This window comes from Sinocyclocheilus rhinocerous, unplaced genomic scaffold (genome assembly GCF_001515625.1).
Source record: "Sinocyclocheilus rhinocerous isolate Xijiao unplaced genomic scaffold, SAMN03320098_v1.1 scaffold411, whole genome shotgun sequence".
NCBI classification, from domain to species: domain Eukaryota; kingdom Metazoa; phylum Chordata; class Actinopteri; order Cypriniformes; family Cyprinidae; genus Sinocyclocheilus; species Sinocyclocheilus rhinocerous.
The window spans coordinates 2,712,080-2,721,183 of record NW_015640493.1 but is presented as its reverse complement, the minus strand read 5'-3'; positions in this window follow the sequence as shown (position 1 = coordinate 2,721,183).

Below are 9,104 nucleotides of genomic sequence, written 5' to 3'. Positions count from 1 at the left end.
TTATTTGAAATAAAATGAACTTTAACTGAAATGAAATAAAATAAAATATAAAAAACGTATTTTATTTGAGCTAGTTGTCAAGGAAACATTTTTCATTTCATTCAATGTTAAATTAATAATATGATAAAAATAACTAAAACTAAAGCAGAAACAAAATGTATAAAATATATATAGAAATAAAAAAAAAAACTAAAAGAAATGATAAAAACACAAAACAAAATTACTACTACTTTAAAGAAAATATATATATATATTAAAATAACACTGATAACAACAACTGATAACGATTGACCAAGACAATCGATTTTATTTATAGATGTTCTAGTTTCATATCTCTTGTTTAAATTCGAATCTAATGTTTCATGCACATTTATTTACTTATTTGATGTAGCCTTGTAATAAGTGTGATAATGTACAATAATTCGGACATTATTGCAAAATAAACTACATGTATGAAATGTCTCTGCTTAGTGTCAGGCTCCTGTCTGTCCATAAATTGCCTCATGCATAACTGTGTCATTTACCGCTTTTATAAATGCTAAAAGATGAAAATGAAGCACGTCTCACACAGATCTGACTGTAATCTGTTCCAGAGTTTAACATACGTGTGTGAATATGAGTTACCTCTCGCTGACGGCGCGCAGACGGCGGCCACTCCTGCAGCTGCCGCAGGTAAATAACATGCATGTGATGGACATCGCTTATAAAACACTGACATGGTGTGTGTTTCTTTAACAAATCATAGTACGCTATGAAATACCTGACTGTATTTGAATACTAATTTATCAATTTAACTGCACTGATACGATTGGATGAGATCATAACTTTGAATTTTTATATATTTTTTAAAAGTATTTGTATATTATACATGTAAAAATTTTATGAATTTAAATGTTTTCTGTTTTGATTTGAATTTATTTATTAATTTAGTGTTAGTAATTTTAGTGCTTAAACATATTTTATTTCATTTAGTTTTTGTGTTGTGTGTTTTGTCATTTTTAGTAGTTTTTTTTTTTTTTAAGTATTTTTAATTACTTTTTCATTTAGTTTTGGTAATAGTATATTAATAACCCTGATTTGTCAGTGTTATGTTAGTATTATTTATATGCTATATTCGTTTTTATTAATATTTTGAATTAGTTTTTTATTTTTATATTTTCTCTTTTCATTTTTAGTTAGTTTAGTAATTTTGTTGTGTGCTTTTTGTCATTATTATTATTACATATTATTCTTATTCTTATTATTATTTTTAAGTACATCAAGCTAAACTAACAAAAATGAGAATGTTGCCTTGGCAGCTATCTGGTATAAAATGAGTTTAAGGTTTTTTTTCTTCTTCAGTGAAAGTAATTTCACTTCAAGTAACAAAGAATGTTTTATGGTTTAAGTTTTAGTTAACTATAAAAACACTTCATGTTAAACTAAATGAAAATTAGAAATATTTCCTTGGCAACTAGTGTGATTAAAATAAGGTTTTAATTAAAAAAAAAATATATTATATTTAATTTAAGTTATTTTATTTTATTAAGTAACAATAGTTTTTTTTAATGGTTTTTAGTTAACTTCAATAACTCTGATGAGCACAGAAGCATCTGCTATGAGAGACTATTGTGTTGCTGTAATTGGATGCATCACATCACATTATTTCATAAATGAGATTTCATTATTACTTTTAGGCTGGTATTAAATGCTGTGAGTGGCACTGGTGGACTAATAAATATAATAAAGCATTTAATTATAGCAGGGATCTGTAATTGACACGTTATGTTTCATATCTTAATTCTGCCATCCAGTCTAAAATAATAAAGTTCATGGCATTGTCAAGAATTCTTCATAAAGGTTATTAGGAATGAAATACTAGCTTTGTGCTTACTGCACACTTCTGAAAGATATTAATGCTTTTAATCAGAAAGGACAAATTAAACTGATCAAAAGTTGACAGTCAAGACGTTACAAAATATTTCTGTTTCAAATAAATGCTGTTCTTTTGAACGTCCTATTCAAAGAATCCTGAAAAATGGATAATAGTCTCACAAAAACATTAAGCAGCACAACTGTTTTGAACATTGATAATAATAGCAAATGTTTCTTGATATTGAGCAGCAAATCAGCATATTAGAATGATTTCTGATATCGAAATTTACTGTTGCAAACGCATACAGAAAATTCACATACTGTGCACAATGTAGTGTACATTCTGTGTACTACTGTTACTATTTTTGCAGTACGGTAGATGCTATTCTGAACACAACTAAAGTAAACACAACATCAGTACCTCGTTGTGACGCGTGGATCAAGCTTTGCACGAAACTTTGCATTAGGATTCCTCAACTTCTCTTCCAGATGAACCGATTCTTTGACTCCTTCTGATATTCCTCCTCTGGAAGCTCCTCTGTCACTTCGCCTCCTCCAAAGCCAAGCTTGTTGTTTCCCTTTACACTTTTCCCTGTCTTGCTTCTTGAAGTTCACAACAGAGTTGATAAGGCAAAAATATATTAAAAAAATATGTCAGTTTTTACTCCTAGACTGAAAGTAGATTAAGTAGAAAGTAGATTTAAAAAAAGGGATATTCTTTAATACTTTTTAGCTAAAAATTAATGAACTCAAATATTTCTCCTCAAATTCTTACAAAACCAAATAATCGAAGCTAAAATCTAAAGAATTTCAGCAGAAGCTTCAAAGACAAAGCTGATATTTAAATGTAACAATAACACACTTTATTAAGTCTAAAGAGCAACAAGCAAGTAATAAAATTCCAATTAGAAATCAGTCTAACACAGTACATCACACTGTTTAAGTCACAAAGACTCATCAGAACAAGCCTGACAATTCAGTAAGATTCAGACTAAAATGGTGAAGGACTGGACAATCCTTTTCTGAAGTTCATGATTTCTGCGAGCTAGGCCTAATATGTCTGCATAATCCGGCTAACAGCTGATCTTTAATCACAAAAAGCACAAAGCCCTTTCCCATCACATTTAAGTGTGCTGTAAATGAAGCTGAATAGAATGAGCTCATTTAAAAGAATCTTTCTATTGAATGAAGTGACAGTTCAGCCTGATTATAATACTGCAGTGCATTGAGTCATACCGGCTGGATCCTTATGGGATATAATGAAAACACATCTGACGGCATTATATTGACACTATAAAATAATATTAATATACTGAATGCACCTTCAGAAGGCCACAAGCATGAATGATAAGTGTCATTTTCAATGCCTCCACTAGAGTGCAATATTGAGTTTTCTATGCTCATGATAGTTGATTGAAATAAATGGATGAAGAAGCGTAATTAACTTGTTTTGACTGCTGCGATCATCCATCGTAATCCCCAGATAATCCAAACATAATCCATTGCCTAATCTGAAACCCTAATTGCCATGGAAACGACACAATGCCGAGGACCCCAGCAATTATGGGCAGATTTACATTCATATGAAGTGCCTGTTGTGTTTTGCTCATGATGTCACTTAGTTATCAGGCAGCATGATAAATGCAGAGCACACACATGACAAAGTGAATAATCAGACTCATTTATAATCGTTCAGATGGAGTTGGCAAGAGAAACTTGAATTACTAACCTTTGTCTCGTACAAGAACTTATCATTGATAAACAGGAAATGAGCAGGAGGGGGATGTCAGTATCCCGTTTTATGAAATTCATCACTATATTACGCTCTTAACTGCTAGTGTAAAATTGATCTGAGTGGTCAAACAGTCTTGAGACTGAACAATTGAGCTACTGATATGCTCGAGCTGAAACAACATTAAATCTTACTACTTACTGAATCCAGCATGCTATACACTGTATACTTATTTTTTCTTTAAATATTAAGTGAAACAGTAGGATTTATTTGATGATGAATATTAACCCTCTGATACATGATGTCAAAAAAAGTGGATAGATAATTTTTAACATTTATGGTGTGATTGTACTTCCAAATCACCATGCATGATGGCCTTTGACCCTTTGTTATAATTATGTGTCTGTTCTCCTTACATTGCTTTACACCTTAAATACATGGTGTCAGATATGCAACTCACTCATATTTTGTATTAAATATAAAATAAATTAATAAATGAGTAAATGAATAAAATACAATTCATAAATTAATTTAAAAATAAACTTTAATCAAAATAAATATTAAACATTTGGATAAACCTTATCTTCATTTGTCATTTAATAATGAATGCATCAGATGGTTAAATAGTAGTATCCTACATAGTCACATGACTTTGCATGTGTGGCATCCAATTATCATCTTGAAAATAGATAAGGCTATTTTTCATTCAATTTTCTGTTAAAATGTAAAACGTGGAAGTCAGATCAAATAATGAGTCAATAAAAGGCATGATAAATTGACTGCAATTACTTCTGGATCATTCAACACACTAGATGGAAGGTCAACCGAATGCATTACATTGTGGGATACAAGGTTATTATAGATAATTAAAACTTAAATAGAAAATAAAATAATAAGAAAATTCGTTACTTGAAATAAAATAGACATCAACTGAAATTAAACATTTTTTTACTTTTTATTCTTATTTAGTTGCCTATTCTAATGCATATTTCTTATACTTGTTTTTCAATTTATGACTGTTGTGCATGAAATGTGCTATATAAATCATGCACATATATATTAGCAAATGCTACAAGTCATTCAGGTGGAGGGTGGGGTTTTGGAGAGATGCTATGTTTGCTGGAAATTAGCAAAATGAAGGAAATCACTTATAGCACCTGTAATACTAGTGACACACAAATACTGGGTCCAAATTCTACTGAAAATAAAGTTAATTCGCTGTTCAGATGTTGCTCCCTCCCAGGCTGTTTTGCTCTATTGAACTGATTATTGCACACACTCCTGCCATTGCAAATAATCCACTCTTACAGTGTGTGTGTGTGTGTGTGTGTGTGTTTATTGCCTCCACCATTAAAGTTTACACTCCTCCAGAGCAGCAACACAAAATGTGATCGCAGCTGCTGGAGTATTCCTGTACTTATGAGCAGAAATGTAATGTAATGGAACATTTCTCTGTGACTACCAATAACAATCCCAGTTTTATTAAAACCAAAATCCGAGTCTTAGTCCTGGTAGTGAGATGATGAGGTTTGCGGGAGGACGGTCAGAGTGCAGAACGGATTCAATGGCAGACGTGTTACAGCCAAAAATGAAAAATCTGTCATATTCACCCTCATGTTGTGACACAAAAGGGAAATTTGGAAGAATCTTGACATGCATAGTTTTTTTTTTCTAGTCAACACTGATTCTAAATGTTGAATCTGAATGATTGTGATAGACTTTCACTCTTTTAAAGGCACAGTGCACCCAAAATGAATTCTGCTATCATTTACTCACCCTCAAATTGTTCCAAACCTGTATGAGTTTCCTTCTTCTCTTGAGCACAAAAGATGATATGGAAAAAAAATACTATGAAAGTCAATGGCTACCATCCACTGTTTGGTTACCAACATTCTTTTGTACTTCGGTTTGAATTAACTAGAGTGAGTAGAGGATGACAGAACTTTCATTTTTTGGGTGAACCATTTGATTAATACAGACAAAAATTTAGTCTATACCTCATGCAAAGCTATATTATATGGTTGTATGATCAATTTTTATGATACATTTATTATGCTTTTTATAACTCGACAGTCATAACTAAAGATTGTCATTGAATAAAAATATATGTGAAGATTCTTTGAAATTCACCTTGATTCATGGAAAAATTAACATGCAAATGACATACGGGTGAGTAAATATTTATAGGGTAAAACATACCCTCATATATACATACATACATCATTCAAAAGTTTGGGGTGGGTAAGACTTTTTAGCGTTTTTGAAATATCTCTTATGCCCACCAATTCTGCATATATTTGATTAAAAATGATTAAAAATATTGTGAAATATTATTACAGTTTAAAAGAACTGCATTTTATTTTAATATATTTTAAAATGCTATTTATTCCTGTGATGACAAAACTGAATTGTCAACAGAAATATGAATAGAAAGTTCAAAAGACCACATTTGGAATAAAAATCTTTTGTATAATTTTAAATATCACTTTTGATCAATTTAATGGACCCCTGCTGAAAAGTATTTATTTTTTATTATTATTATTTTTTTAAATCTCACTGACCCCAAACTTTTGAAAAGTAGCATATATCTTTAAAATAAACTAAAATGTTGATATATGAAGGAACATTTGGACATTTTCCAGATTAGACATCTTCTATGTTTGTATTTTATGGACCCAAAAGTGCTTTTAAAAATAAATAAATAAATAAAAGCAGTGATACTGGCTGAAGGTGCTGTCGTTAATACGTATCCATTCATCCTTTTGCCTTTAATGAACGCTTCAAACTATGATGTGCTCTGAGTCTTACATATTAGCGAGACTCGTAATTGAAGAATTGATTGCAGTGGGGAAAAAGGACTTATTTACCTTTCAGGCCTTTGCAAACTGGACTAAATCAATCACTCGCTCCACCCACTCACCTGTTCTGTGTGTCCATTTGCCTAGTTTTCATTCTTTCTGCAAAGATCTGGTGAAGAAGGGCTTTTTTTTCTTCTTCTGGTCATCCTGCTGAGCTGCTTCTGCAATAAGAAGCTGGGATGTGGCCCTGCGGAGTGAAAACTAAACTAATCAGCGTGAGGAGTGGGACCGGCTGCAGCAGAGACTCCTCCGTCACAGCAATGGCCTGTTTCTCTCGGGAGAGCCTGATGAATACGCTCATTTTCCTGCGGAGGAACAGGAGCAGAGGGAGGTGGGGTTGGAAGAGGTCAGCGGACAAATAGCCCGTGACGCCTTGATTGAGCAAATCATGAACGTCGCACAAGTCTGTAAAAACTTGATTAAAGTGACGGATTGCGCTGCCTGCGTCCCTCGCTTTATGAAGCAGATGAGATGTGCAGCTCTCCGATGTGCAATTAATGGACATGTCTGCTAATTGGTTTCTGCTGGTGTTGGCCTCGGGGGGAGCAGCAGGAGGGGTGGAGAGGAGCAGGACTATCAGATGAGGTGCATGAACAACAGGCGGATAACCAGGACGAGGCAAGCATCTGTTTATGAATCATGTTGCGCTGCGGTGGTTCTGGTTGTACTTCAGAACTGAGATTTTGCAATGGACACCAAATGACCCAATGGTTTATGTATGCAATCAATCAATCAATCAATCAATCAAAAAATGCTCAAAATAAAACTCAGGGTGCAAATGAAATTTTTTAGACTTTTATTTTGTACAGATGCATTAAATTGATACAAAGTGACAGTTAAAACCATAAAAATGTATAATAAAAATATTATGCAGCACAACAGCAAATCAGCATATTAGAATGATTTCTGAAGGGTCATGTGACACTGAAGACTGGAGTAATGATGCTGAAAATTCAGCCTTTTGATGAAAGGAATAAAATTAATTTTTAACATATATTTTAAAAATAATAAACAACTATATTAAAATGTAATAATATGTTCACAGTACTAGTTTTTACTGTATTTTAATCACATAAATGCATCCCTGGTGAGCATAAGAGACTTTTTTCAAAAACATTAATATATGTATACATAGTGTTATTTTAGTATCACTGAGGTACTGTTATAGTTTTTATTAATATTATTATTTTTATTTTTATATTTTCCATTTTCATTTTAAATAAAGTTTTAGTAATTTAGTTTTTTTTTTTTTGTGCAATTTTAATTTAGTTAATGTTTATTTTATTTAAAGAAACTTTATGGTTTTAGTTTTAGTTGAAGTCTCTTATGCTCACCAAGGCTGCATTTATTTGATTAAAAATTCAGTAAAACTGAAATATTACTATAATTTTAAATAACTTTTATATTTCAATTTATTTTAAAATGACAACTTTTAAAAACATTGAACATGAACTTTTGTGTATGTATATGGGATATATAGAAATGTTAGATAGATCGATTTACCTTCAGTAGTTTTATTCATAGTTTCCACTGCTGTCCTGTCCATGTTAGGGGTTTTCTATGAGAGGACATAAGTACAGAAAGCACACAGCAATCATTCACAGACATCTGATATTTCAAGATGGTCTCTTGGTGTCTCTAGGTGACAGTAAAGGAAAACATTACCTCAAAATGGCTAGCTAAGGCCAAAACAAGAGTACATATTGCTATCATATGTCTTGGTGATAAAGTGGAGTTAAAATCACTCCTCGCTGGGATGTCGTGTGTTGTGACGAACAAGGAGTATTTTTAATGTATTTCATTCAATAGCCTTGACAAGCCGTGACAGATTAAACCATAACATTTGAACCACAGCAACAGTAAAAAGGCATTCCAATACTGTTTCCCCTACTATATTTCTTTCAAACTGAAATAAATTTTACTCAAAGAGGTAAAATTAGTCTGTAGGGAACCATTCAATTAAACACAAGAGATATGCCACTTCTGCTTGAGCGTTCAGAAATCTAATATTCGTTCAGTACATCCATCAAGCCGCAGGGTAAACTTATTTAAGCTGAGACCCGTCCAGAGCGTAAAAAGTCTCATGCATTGAAAAGAAGCAAATTTAATTTGAAAACGGGGTTGTCAAATTACTTAAATTATGCTGCACCCTGAATTTCCATCACATGGATTGCACCGGATGGATTACGTCTCTTAATTACGGAGGAGCTTTTCAAGGGGAATGATTTCTGTCACTTTGATGTGGTTAAACTCTTCTTTTTCTCCTGCTTAAGTGCACTGGTTGCTACTGTGAGGCACTTAGCAAGAAAGTAGCTTAAATGTTTAATCATCAAACATTAGCACCTTATTTAACAAACGTGTTTGAGGACCTTCATTCCGCTGCTTTTAATATTGTGGAACGGAAGCGGTTGGGCAAGACGAAAGCAACTGTGTTCAAACATGAAGTGAATTTATAATCAGCTGGTTTATAAAGAAACAAACAAGATGAGGCTCAAGGAATATTTCACCAATAATTGTCCTCCCCCTAACCTCTGAAATCTCATGTTTGGATAAAAAAATGGCACTTCAGGGAAGATTAGCACTGAAAAATCACTTATTTCAGTCTGTTACTCACACTAAGCTGTGGTGTGACTTCAGATGAAAAGCCCAACTTATAAGTT